Raw genomic sequence first — 12,702 nt, 5'->3', positions numbered from 1 at the left:
TGCAAAATATTCCTTACAAAAAATTCTGAGCATTGATTCTTTTCAGAATAATGTAGTTTTACCTTGCTATACGTGGTTAACTAAAAGGACTAAAACATAAGAGCTCTTGTGTAGACATAATTCTTTCAAGTTGCACACTTATCGTCATTAATGAAACTTCTACTCACACAAAAGTAAGAAAGCCAAAATATATGGTAGATAGTGGGGTGCTGTTTGTTTTTCTGGCTGTATGACCATCTTCCAGTAGCATTCTCTCCTGACATTTCGCCTGTATCTGTGGCTGGCATCTTCAGAGGTCTGTTGAAAAACTCACAGCAACCCAGTGATTCCAGCCATGAAAGCCTTCGACAACATGTGGTAGCATCTTAATGTAACTTGCAAGTAAATTAGAATAAATATTCAATCTTTTAATATCTTTGCATATATGATGGCTTCACTGTGCATGTTTTTGAAATGATATCATCTGTCCTAGGTGACCAACTCTACAAAAAACTATCCATGTAAAAAAGCAGGACTAAAAGGGGAGAGTGGTCATTAGAAAAGGGTTTGATGCAATTGCAGTTGACAGGAAAGATAATAAGGAAGGATACAAGAAACTCCATAGCCCCCTTTAATGCCAAACACACTTCCTTGAAAAAAAAAACACAACATGTATACATCCAGGTTGTTTTTGTTGTGTGCTTAAAAGTTGTTTCCAATTTATGGCAACTCGAAGGTGAACCTATCACATCGTTTTCTTGGCAAGATTTGTTCAGAAGCATTTTTGTCTTCCTTGGTTGGAGGCTGAGAGTGTGTGACTTATTCAGTGGATTTTTATGGCTCAGCTGAATTCGAATGCAGGTCTCTAGAGACATTCACCATAGTGATTTGTGATGGGCTAGGATGCAAATCCTACAAAAAAGTGTTTGGCCTTAATAAAACAATAATAGCACAATCAAAATCCGTTCTCAAGAGAGATATTGACAAGCTGGAATGTGTCCAGAGGAGGGCGACTAAAATGATCAAGGGTCTGGAGAACAAGCCCTATGAGGAGCGGCTTAAGGAGCTGGGCATGTTTAGCCTGAAGAAGAGAAGGCTGGGAGGAGATATGATAGCCATGTATAAATATGTGAGAGGAAGCCACAGGGAGGAGGGAGCAAACTTGTTTTCTGCTGCCCTGGAGACTAGGACACGAAACAATGGCTTCAAACTACAAGAAAGGAGATTCCATCTAAACATGAGGAAGAACTTCCTGACTGTGAGAGCCGTTCAGCAGTGGAACTCTCTGCCCCGGAGTGTGGTGGAGGCTCCTTCTTTGGAAGCTTTTAAACAGAGGCTGGATGGCCATCTGTCGGGGGTGCTTTGAATGCAATATTCCTGCTTCTTGGCAGGGGGTTGGGCTGGATGGCCCATGAGGTCTCTTCCAACTCTTTGATTCTGATTCTATGATTCTTAAAATAAACCTAACTGTGCACATTTCAACCCTTGCAAACTAATCATTGTTGTATTGTCGAAGGCTTTCATGGCTGGAATCACTAGGTTCTTGTGGGTTTTTTCGGGCTATAGGGGCATTTCTCCTGACGTTTCGCCTGCATCTATGCCAAGCATCCTCAGAGGTAGTGAGGATACCTCTGAGGATGCTTGCCATAGATGCAGGCGAAACGTCAGGAGAAATGCGTCTAGAACATGGCCCTATAGCCCAAAAAAAACCCCACAAGAACCTACTAATCATTGTTGTTTGCTGCAGCAGTCAAACCACTTCATCAAAAAATCTCTTAACTCTCCTCTGAGATGGGACAGCACAACTAAACACCTTTTAATCAGGAAGAAAGCATCAGAAAGAGCACACGAAAAACCACAAATAACTGTAACGTCAAAAAGAAACCTGGCTATTCTATAAGGTCCTGCAAAATAGCCTCAAAAACTCTTTTGACAAAACAGGAGACAAAGCTGTGTGGATGACTATACACATTTATAAACCCCAAAGATCATTCTTCTAAAAAGACACAATGCTTTGTTTTATAAGTACACTCTAACACAAGCAGAAGATTGTAAAGAACATATCTTGAATGCTCACCTCAAAATATTTCCAGTGCAAAATGCTCGCTTTCATTTTATAAGGTTGGAGGAAATGCCCCTGAAACGCTCCATTTCTTACTTTCAGTTTGATGCCTGTTTGCAGTTTGCTCCAGCACCGTCACACCCCTTTTGTGTTAAGGCCTCCTTCTTCATCAGGACGCTTAGGGATCATGTCGTTATTGTGATGACATCACAAGTCTATGCAGTGAATCTGATTTCATATTGCTGTGACAACAGAACTAATGCCTTTGTCCATTGCTCTGTGGTTATTTTATTCCCTGCCCTCTCTACATTGGGAGATGAAATGTATTCCTACATTACGAGGGTAACCCGGCCAAAGCTTTTAGTTCTGTCGTGTTTTAAAGACAAGGATTGAAACTGCTGCAGCATACCAAAACAGGGAGCATCAGCCGGGTTGCCTTGACAATGGGGGCGTCCCCGGAGAACCCTTTCATATCCTGTCAAGCCCACCAACAAAAAGTAGCCCTGCTTTTAGGTGCGTAAAAATCTTTGCTGTCCATCATGTACCTTTGATTAAATTAACAGGGAATCCTTAAAGCCAAAATAGAATCATTGCTGTCAGCCGAAAGCACCCCCAACATTACCTGTAGTTTGGGCTTAAATATAAAAATTTAACTATGGTTTATTTCCCTTGATGATTGGAAATCATGGCTTTCAGGATGGTTTTCATTAATCGTGGCTAATTATTCTATTTGCATCAAGAAAGCCACAGTTTAGCAATACCCCCTTTTCCAACCTATTTGCAAATAAGAGGGGAAGAGTTCCGTCGCCATCAGGCCAATTTCTGTGTTTCCAGTGGGAAACAAATCCACAAAAACGGCAGAGTAAAACAGTCTATGGACCAGGAAATAATGATAGTGCGAGGCTTCAAAGTATTCCTTTATATAACACTCTTTTAAAAATTAAGCCATTAGAGGAGCCCACTCTGCAGCTCTCTCTCATGCATATAATCCTTTATGACTACAAAGGAAAGGCCTGCATGATCAGTCTCAAGTTCCTTTGGAACAGCATGGATTAAAAATGAATGGTACCATGATTTGTCTCAAATCACAAGGAGAGTTTGCGAATGGAAAGAAATTGCTCAGGGTTGATATTCTCTCTTTTTTAAAACAAAGTAATACAGTACATAGATTTTTCATTACATCTTGTTATTGCTTATGTTAAGCTATACTGTGTCATTTTTAATTTATGTTATATCTTGTTTATTAGCTAATTGTATTATATGGCACTAAATATTGTCATTAACAGCCCTGAATCCCCATCAGGGAGATAGTGCGGGATACAAATAAAGTTGTTTATTATTATTATTATTATTATTATTATTATTATTATTATTTGAAACAGAACAAGGTGAGTCCACAGCAGACAAGATCACTCTGCTGGTTGTTGCATTGGATCACACGTCGGACACTTCCCATGTGTCTAGGACTATGTGACGTATCGGCAAATAATGTGTGCAGATCCCAGTAGGGTGTCCTTTTGCAGCTGGCAGATGGTAATTTTGTCAGCACCATTTGTGTTTAAGTGCAGGCCAAGGCCTTTAGGAATTGCACCCAGAGTGCCGATCACCACTGGGACCACCTTTACTGGCTTGTGCCAGAGTCTTTGCAGTTCAATCTTTAAATCCTCGTATCGTGTCAGCTTTTCCAGTTGTTTCTCTTCAATCCTGCTATCGCCTGCGGTTGCAACATTGATGATCCATACTTGGATTTTTAACACGACCGTGAGGTCAGGAGTATTGTTCTCCAAAACTCTGTCAGTCGGAATTATTATTATTATTATTATTATTATTATTATTATTATTATTGTCGAAGGCTTTCATGGCCGGAATCACTGGGCTGTTGTAGGTTTTTTTGGGTTATATGGCCATGCTCTAGAGGCATTCCCTCCTGACGTTTCGCCTGCATCTATGGCAAGCATCCTCAGAGGTAGTGAAGTCTGTTAGAACTAGGAAAATGGCCATCAAATGCTAATCAAGGTGGTCAGTTGAAACATTCACACCTAGCTCCAGCAGACAAGAGTTCTTTGTCCCACCCTGGTCATTCCACAGATATATAAACCCATTTTCCTAGTTCCAACAGACCTCACTACCTCTGAGGATGCTTGCCATAGATGCAGGCAAAACGTCAGGAGGGAATGCCTCTAGAACATGGCCATATAGCCTGAAAAAACCTACAACAGCCCATTATTATTATTATTATTATTATTATTATTATTATTATTATCTTCAAAATGATCACTGTTAAAAGTTTTTATCTCCTCAATTCCAAAACTGAAGCTAAACCCAACTGCTAGTCTCAAATAGGGTAGGCTCACTAAATATGTAGAGTAGCAATATACCAAGTTCCCACTGATCTAGTGGGTCGATCATCAAGAACTGTATTCAGGCTTTTGGATTTTTGTCCCATTGCCGATTACAAAGCATCAAAATCTAACAAAAACCACAGAAATTTCTTCAGTGGCATACAGTAGTAATAGCGTATCATGCCATCCTGAATAGCTTTTGAAAAAGCTATTATATTTTGATAGACAATCAAGGACCATGCAAGTTTTTTGAGAAAAGGAGTTTCACAATTGGCGTTTGGCCAATTTAACTTCAGAAAGCCACAATGGACGGAACAAGCCTTCCCAAAGAGATCTAAATGTACAATCGGTTTAACAAAGGCTCAGATGCTCTAAGGTAAGTAGTATCCAAGCAACTGACAGGCATATTTTCTCGGACACACATCAAACTGGGTTTATGTGGGGCTTCTGTTGAGGTAGGTGTGCTAATAATACTGCAAAATTAATGTACTAGTCTTGCTTCTTTATGCTCAAAAAACTTTCCAGTCATATCAATTAGTTTTCAACTCACCCAAAAGATGGGAATGGTCTACCAGCTTGACTTTTGAAAGAAAGCATGGAGCTGAGGTACTGATAGCATCATAAAAGGATTAACACAGGAATTTCTCAAATGCCAACCTTGCACTTCTAGCTTTATCTTTTTAAACAATTCTTTGAGTATATATATATTTGTTATAGAACTTATAACAGCAGGTCTTGTTCACAGCATAATATGCTCTTTAATAAGGACTCTCGTTATTTGAGCCTCTAATTTGTCTACCTGCATTTATGAATATTAAATAGACGTCGTATAACAATCAATTTGGTTGCAAGCAAATAATACTTTCTGTACTCAGGAGTTTATAACCTGCAGGCCACAAACTGAACTAAAATTTATGAAAATTGTATTTTTGAGTTGTTGTTGTTGTTATTATTATTATTATTATTATTATTATTATTATTAAGCTTATTTATACTCCACTTTTTCTCTCTGCAAGAAGACTCAAAGCAGCTTACATTAAAAGCATTTCAGTACAACTGAAAATCTACAAATATGTAAACATCAAAACAAAATGAAATATCATGGGTATTTTGCTATGGAGGAGGGTCCATAATATTTATTGTATTTTTATAGAAATAAGCAACACTCCCCCCTACAAAAGATTAAGAATTGGCTTGAATCAACAATATATATGGTATTATCATAATACTTGTCAAAATTGTGTTAGTCTATGTGCTAAACATTGCACCCTGGCTGACACAGAATATGACCAAAGAAGATTTTGGCCTACTTATCCATGATTACATTTTTTACTCAGATCACATAATTTAAAAGAAGGCATAGTTACCTGTAACCATGCCAGATTGTGATAAAGGAATATAACATGTTTCTTAGCAGCAGGGCTCGCTACTTCACACTCTATTCAAAGAGGAATATTTCTTCATGATAACACAACCTCTTCATAATCGTCTTCCTCGCACTGTCTTTCCAGACAGAAAGCAACAAACAACCTATCACAATATTCCTTGAAACTACTACCTACAAACCTCTGGTATCACACACAGATTGCACGTCTATATGTATTACAAAATCCTTCATGCATGTTAAAACAAAACACTAGCTGTGTATCAATGTTCAGCCAAAATAGAAAAGATCCTGCAACATAAATAAAAAGCCTATCAAAATTATTCTGTTTCAGAGGCTAATTTTAAAATAATATCCTATTTTTTCAACAGAAATGCTGTGTAATATGATATGGATAATACAAATTTTATCATTGTTGCTTTTTTTGAAAGTATGGAAGATGTGAAATAACATACCATTAATTGATTTAAAATTAATTGTAAGGATTTTTATCAATATATTACTATTGATAATCACTGGGACGGTGATTATGGGGTAGGGTTTTTGTGCGTGTGTATTTATGGGGTGGGGTTTTTGTGCGTGTGTGTGTATTCCTTAGCAAAAATAAATATACTCCTTGCTAACAGGAAAAATCTAAACGTACGGTAATATTGCTTTGTTTTTGCAAGACAACATTGTTGCAGGTTGAAATGGTAGTCATTTTATATTTCTATTTAATATGAATTAAAAATTCTTAGCAAATACTTTTGAGTTTATCATCTCCATATGCAATTCATTAACTTTATATTCTCTCCATTTCTCGTGAGGGTTCGATAAAGCCTTACTTTCCTTTTATAGGTAGTCTCGAATGTTGTATTTAAAATGCCTTAGATAATATATTTTTGCCTCGTTCGAATTAGAAATATAGTTAGGTGCACAAAAGAACAGCTAACTGTCAGATAGAAAGATATTTACCCAATTAGGTTCTGTACATGGATTTACTATCACAAATTCACCAGTTGTGCCGCTTTAAAAAATCCAAATCTTGCTGATAAGCAATTTGGGAGACCAAAATGGGGATCTGGATTCAGTCCCAACTAGCTGATTAGATCGAGTTTAGCTTATAAACATGGCCTGCTCTGTTTGTGCTTCTCTGTATCGAAGCCAAGTATAATTTTACATGCAGATATGTAATTCAATGTATTTATATTTGGACTATTAACGATATCATGTTGTGTAGGACCACCACCCATATTCAATTTACAGGTCTAGTATTAAAGGTAAAATATTATTTTACTTGACACACAAACTCTGCAATACTGGAGAATTTTGTGAAAGGAGCCATGTTTGTATAAGACTTATTTTCTTGCCAAAGCATTACAAACTGAAAAAGAATAAGGTAAATTTAGTCAGCAATAGTAATTTTAAAAAATCCTGGAATCTGAATTGTAATTTATATGCATAATTCCAAAATGCTGATATTACAGATCCTAAAAAGTGGTAGGAATTTAAAAGTACTGAAACTTCTGTTACTGTTGCTTTGTTGATGTTATATCTAGGGTGTCCCAAATTAACTCCCAACTAAATTAGTGGTAGGCTATCTTCAATCATGTTCTCTATTTTTATTTTCCAGATTGCTGTACCATGCCCGATACAACAAAATGGTGATTTGTATTTTCGGCTACAGTGAACACTTGTATGAAAGCAGTACTGCGAAATTATGATCTCAGGAATATCTTCATTTCAAAGTCTCCGTACAAACAAAATCTGACTGTTTGTACATGTATGCAAATGTGTGTAATTCTGGTTATGCTTCTTAACATTTAAATTAAGTTGGTACAAAATGCACCCAAAGCAACAGCATTGTCATCATTGGATAAACCAAAACGATAGTGTCCTCAACTAGAGGAAAAAAAGTAATACAGTAATTAAACTGTCTACCAGAAACAAAAACACAACATTTTTTTAAAAAAAATCTCCATATGTGTATTTAAATTGGCAACAAGACCAAAACCAGCCATATCATAGGTTCAACTTATGCAAAATATTAATATTCCAAAGTGTTTGCCAAACTGGCCAATTATTAGGTTCACCAAAAGAGCACCAACATCCACATGTTGTTTTCATATATATAAGTTGTCCCTCATCTTTAAAAAAGCATCACATTTTTGCATAAATGGCCTTTGTTATGAAGCATTACACCATGTGTATTGGAAGTGCCTCTCAGTCTCTACACATAATAGTATGGCAGACCATTCAGAGAGAATTTCAAACTTACAATGGGGATGTCAATCATAAATAAACACCCCCTCTCTTCCTTCTTCACACAGTCCTACAGATGTTCCTAAATGCACATTACTGCAATCCTCAGGAAAAGCTTATTAAAACAGCATTACATTACTAAAAATGATAGTTCTATGGGAGTGTTGGTTCCAAAAGAGGAACATATTGTAGGCATACAATAAAACCGACTACAGAAAAATCATAGTTCTATGGGATTGTCGGCTCCAAAATGGGAACTGTTCCTCTTGTCGACATACAATAAAACAGACTACAGAAAAATTGTAGTTCTATTGGACTGTTGGCTCCAAAATAGGAACAGTTCCTGTTGTAGGCATACAATAAAACTGCTTACAGAAAAATCACAGTTCTATGGGACTATCGGCTCCAAAATAGGAGCAGTTCCTGTTGTCGTCATACAATAAAACAGACTACAGAAAAATCGTAGTTCTATGGGACTGTCGGCTCCAAAATAGGAAAAATTCCAATAAAACCGACTACAGAAGAGAAAGGGCTTGAAGTTCCAAAACCCAGCGATAAAAGAACATTATCCAACAAATGTCCGAACACAAGCCACGCTGTTTGCTTTAGTACTGACAAAATAAGATGATGTTTGGTTTCAAAACATATAATCTATGCATCAGCTATATAAATACACCCACACAATCAAAGGAGAGGGTGGATTATAAAGGAAAGCACCATTAACACAAGCCTCAGATTCATAAACATGTGTATATTTAAGAAATAATAATAATTATTATTATGAATTGTCGAAGGCTTTCATGGCCGGAATCACTGGGTTGTTGTAGGTTTTTTCGGGCTATATGGCCATGTTCTAGAGGCATTCTCTCCTGACGTTTCGCCTGAGGATGCTTGCCATAGATACAGGCGAAACGTCAAGAGAGAATGCCTCTAGAACATGGCCATATAGCCCGGAAAAAACCTACAACAGCCCAATAATAATAATAATAATAATAATAATAATAATAATAATAATAATAATTTATTTATTGTGTCAGGAGCAAACCAAACCGTTGTACTGCAATACAATAATAATAATAATATTAATAATAATAAAAAAACTTTATTTATGCCCCGCCACCATCTCCCAAAGAGGACTCGGGGCGGCTTACGTGAGGCCATGCCCAACAATACAATACATCAGTATAAACCAACACAGCAATAAAATAAAACAAAAATACAATACAAAACAAAATACAAATCATCATCATGCTATCAACTTTCAAAGCCCAAAAGCTTGCTAGCTTTAAAGCAGCAGGGTAGCAAGAAAAAATTAAATGTTAAGCCTAAGGAAGGTACATAATAATAATAATAATAATAATAATAATACTTTATTTATACCCCGCCACCATCTCCCCAAGGGGACTCGGGACGGCTTACGTGAGGCCATGCCCAATGATACAACACATCAGTATAAACCAACACAGCAATAAAATAAAACAAAAAAATAAAATAGAGATCATGATCATGCTATCAACTTTCAAAGCCCAAAAGCTTGCTAGCTTTAAAGCAGCAGGGTAGCAAGAAAAAAATTAAATGTTAAGCCTAAGGAAGGTACATAATAATAATAATAATAATAATAATAATAATAATATAAATAAATAATTATAATATTAGGTTCTTGTGGGTTTTTTCGGGCTATATGGCCATGTTCTAGAGGCATTTCTCCTGACGTTGCCTCTAGAACATGGCCATATAGCCCGAAAAAACCCACAAGAACCTAGTGATTCCAGCCATGAAAGCCTTCGACAATACAATAATATTATAATAATAATAAACCGACAACAACCCAATAACAAACCTACAACAACCCAATAATAATAATAATAATAATAATAAACTTTATTTATATACCACTCTATCTCCTTGAGGGGACTCAGAGCAGTTCCCAGGTAAAAAACACAGAACATACAAAGTAAAAACAAGATAACCATAAGATTAACAAAACAAAATATGCATAAAAAATGTCGCCATAACACACACATTCATATTAAAAGTAATCCTGCCTGTTCAAGGCAATTAAAAAAATTTAAAAGGCCGGGCTAAGATTTGTGCAAGCCCAAAAATTCTAGGGTGGCCGGGAATTAAATGCAATTAAATGCAAAAAAGTCCTTTGTCTCACCCTGGTCATTCCACAGATATATAAACCCATTTTTGCTACTTCCAACAGACCTCACTACCTCTGAGGATGCTTGCCATAGATGCAGGCGAAACGTCAGGAGAAAAATTGCCTCCAGAACATGGTCATATAGCCCGGAAAAACCTACAACAACCCAATTAAATGCAATGCTATGGCAGGCAACAATAATATTAGGGAGGACGGGTCTGTGGCTGTTCATTCCAGGCATCCAAGCAGGAGAGAGAGAGACCCAGGCGGGAGGGGAAAAGATGCTGGCCTAATGCAACCATCCTAATGCAGGCTGAGTTGGGAGAAAGTTTGATTTCCCTGCTTCCCATGCCCTTGAATGAGAAGTCCGTACAAAGATGCGCTGCCGACCCAGCATAACCCGAAACAACGAGTGGAAAGTCCTTACCAAAGGGAGAGAAAGAGAGAGCAGGGATCCAGCCGCAGGAAGGTCCACCTTGGAAACAGATGGGTGATCTCTCTCTGTGGCATGGCTGGGTTTTGCACCAGCGAAGAGCCCGCAGGCCTGGAGGCGGTCCTTGCTTCCTTCTCCCTCCCTCTTTCTCTTTCTCCCCCCCCCCCCTCTCCACTGGTAAAAAACAATGGGGGAGAGGAGAGCAGGCAGGGAGGGATGTTAAGCTTGTCTGGCAGTTAACAAGTCCTGAATGAAGAATGTTAGCAAACAGACAAACAGCGTGCCTGGTGCATGCTAATGGCCCTCCCTGGGTCCACCCCTGGCTGGTGCAGAAGGGAGGCAAAGGAAGGAGGGAGGGAGGGGGTGACTTCTTCTGAACCCAAATGGTTCAGGCTGAGAGATGCTTCTGCAAGGGCTGGCATCCCTTCCCCAAACGCTCTCTCTCTCTCTCTCACACACACACACAAGATCTGGCTGCCTTTTTTTACCTTGGAGCTGGCACCTGTCCCAGGCAGAGCGTTTCCCGGCGTCGCCCTCAGTTTTCCTTTCACACTGAAGAAAGGGAAGGGGGGAGGGCAGGGGAAAATGTCACTCTGGGGAAGGAAGGGGAGCAGGTGGGGAGCTCTGCCTCTGCTGCTTCTCTCTCGCGCGCGCCGTTCCCACAGGCGCCCGCTGTGGCTGCACAAGCCCTTCCCGCCAAGGACAACAAGGCACCCTCGCCTTCCACAGCCCTTCTCTCCCCCTCTTCCATGCCCATCCCCAGCTTGGTCGACATGAATCCAGACCAACATCAATACAAAGCCAAAAAAAAAAGTCACTTACTTAGGCGAACCCTAGCCTCTTCAAATTCTGCAGCAGTGCTGGTCACAGCTGACCCCCAGTTCTCAGTGTCTTTGCCAGAGTCTTCCATGATCAGTATTCTTGTGGGTTCATAGGTGGCTGTGGAGCCCTATTCTTGACCTGCATCTTCTCCCACAGTGAGAGCATTGGTTTCCAGGTGGAAGGCGGTCTTGGTCAGGGTTGGCTTGACACATCTTCCTCTTGGCACGTTTCTCTCTTTCACCCTCTTCAAATTCTGCAGCACTGCTGGTCACAGCTGACTCCCAGTTCTCAGTGTCTATGCCAGCGTCTTCCTTGATCAGTATTCTTGTGGGTCCATAGGTGGCTGTGGAGCCCTATTCTTGACCCGCATTTTCTCCCTCAGTGAGGGCATTGGTTTCCAGGTGGAAGGCGGTCTTGGTCAGGGTTGGCTTGACGCGCCTTCCTCCTGGCACTCTCTTTCGCCCTCCATTCGTGCCTCTTCAAATTCTGCAGCACTGCTGGTCACAGCTGACCCCCAGTTCTCAGTGTCTATGCCAGAGTTTTTAAGGTTGGCTTTGAGCCCATCTTTAAATCTCTTTTCCTGTCCACCAACATTCCGTTTTCTGGTCTTTCCACAGATATATAAACCTATTTTCCTAGCTCGAACAGACCTCACTACCTCTGAGGATGCTTGCCATCTTCCATGATCAGTATTCTTGTGGGTCCATAGGTGGCTGTGGAGTCCTATTCTTGCCTGCATCTTCTCCCACAGTGAGGGCATGGTTTCCAGGTGGAAGGCGGTCTCAGTCGGGGTTGGCTTGACGTGCCTTCCTCTTGGCACGTTTCTCTCTTTCACCCTCTTCAAATTCTGCAGCACTGCTGGTCACATCTGACCTCCAAGGGCCAGGGCTTCCCAGTTCTCAGTGTCTATGCCAGAGTTTTTAAGGTTGGCTTTGAACCCATCTTTAAATCTCTTTTCCTGTCCACCAACATTCCGTTTTCCGTTCTTGAGTTTGGAGTAGAGCAATTGCTTTGGGAGATGGTGGTCGGTCCAGCGGAGTTGATGGAGGAGGACCATCGCTTCAATGCTGGTGGTTTTTGCTTCTTCCAGCACGCTGACATTTGTCTACCAATATTAAAAAACTCTTAAAAACTCTAAAAGAGTTCTTTGTCCCACCCTGGTCTTTCCACAGATATATAAACCCATTTTCCGAGTTCCAACAGACCTCACTACCTCTGAGGATGCTTGATATAGATGCAGGCGAAATGTCAGGAGAGAATGCCTCTAGAACATGGCCATACAGCCCGAAAGAA

The 12,702-nt window shown here is 39.6% G+C and overlaps 1 long non-coding RNA gene across 1 annotated transcript in view; it reads right to left on the bottom strand.

The window, feature by feature from the left end:
- LOC137097084 (uncharacterized) overlaps positions 1-10,742 on the bottom strand; it is a 70,556-nt gene extending 59,814 nt beyond the window's left edge. The window contains exon 1 of the long non-coding RNA XR_010909962.1: positions 10,582-10,742. This is a non-coding gene — a long non-coding RNA (uncharacterized lncRNA). The remainder of the gene's footprint in view (positions 1-10,581) is intronic.
- Between the last annotated feature and the right edge of the window lie 1,960 nt (positions 10,743-12,702).

The sequence above is a fragment of the Anolis sagrei genome, chromosome 5 (assembly GCF_037176765.1).
Source record: "Anolis sagrei isolate rAnoSag1 chromosome 5, rAnoSag1.mat, whole genome shotgun sequence".
NCBI classification, from domain to species: domain Eukaryota; kingdom Metazoa; phylum Chordata; class Lepidosauria; order Squamata; family Dactyloidae; genus Anolis; species Anolis sagrei.
The sequence above is the reverse complement of the archived record's forward strand: the minus strand, read 5'-3'. Positions and strand labels throughout refer to the sequence as shown.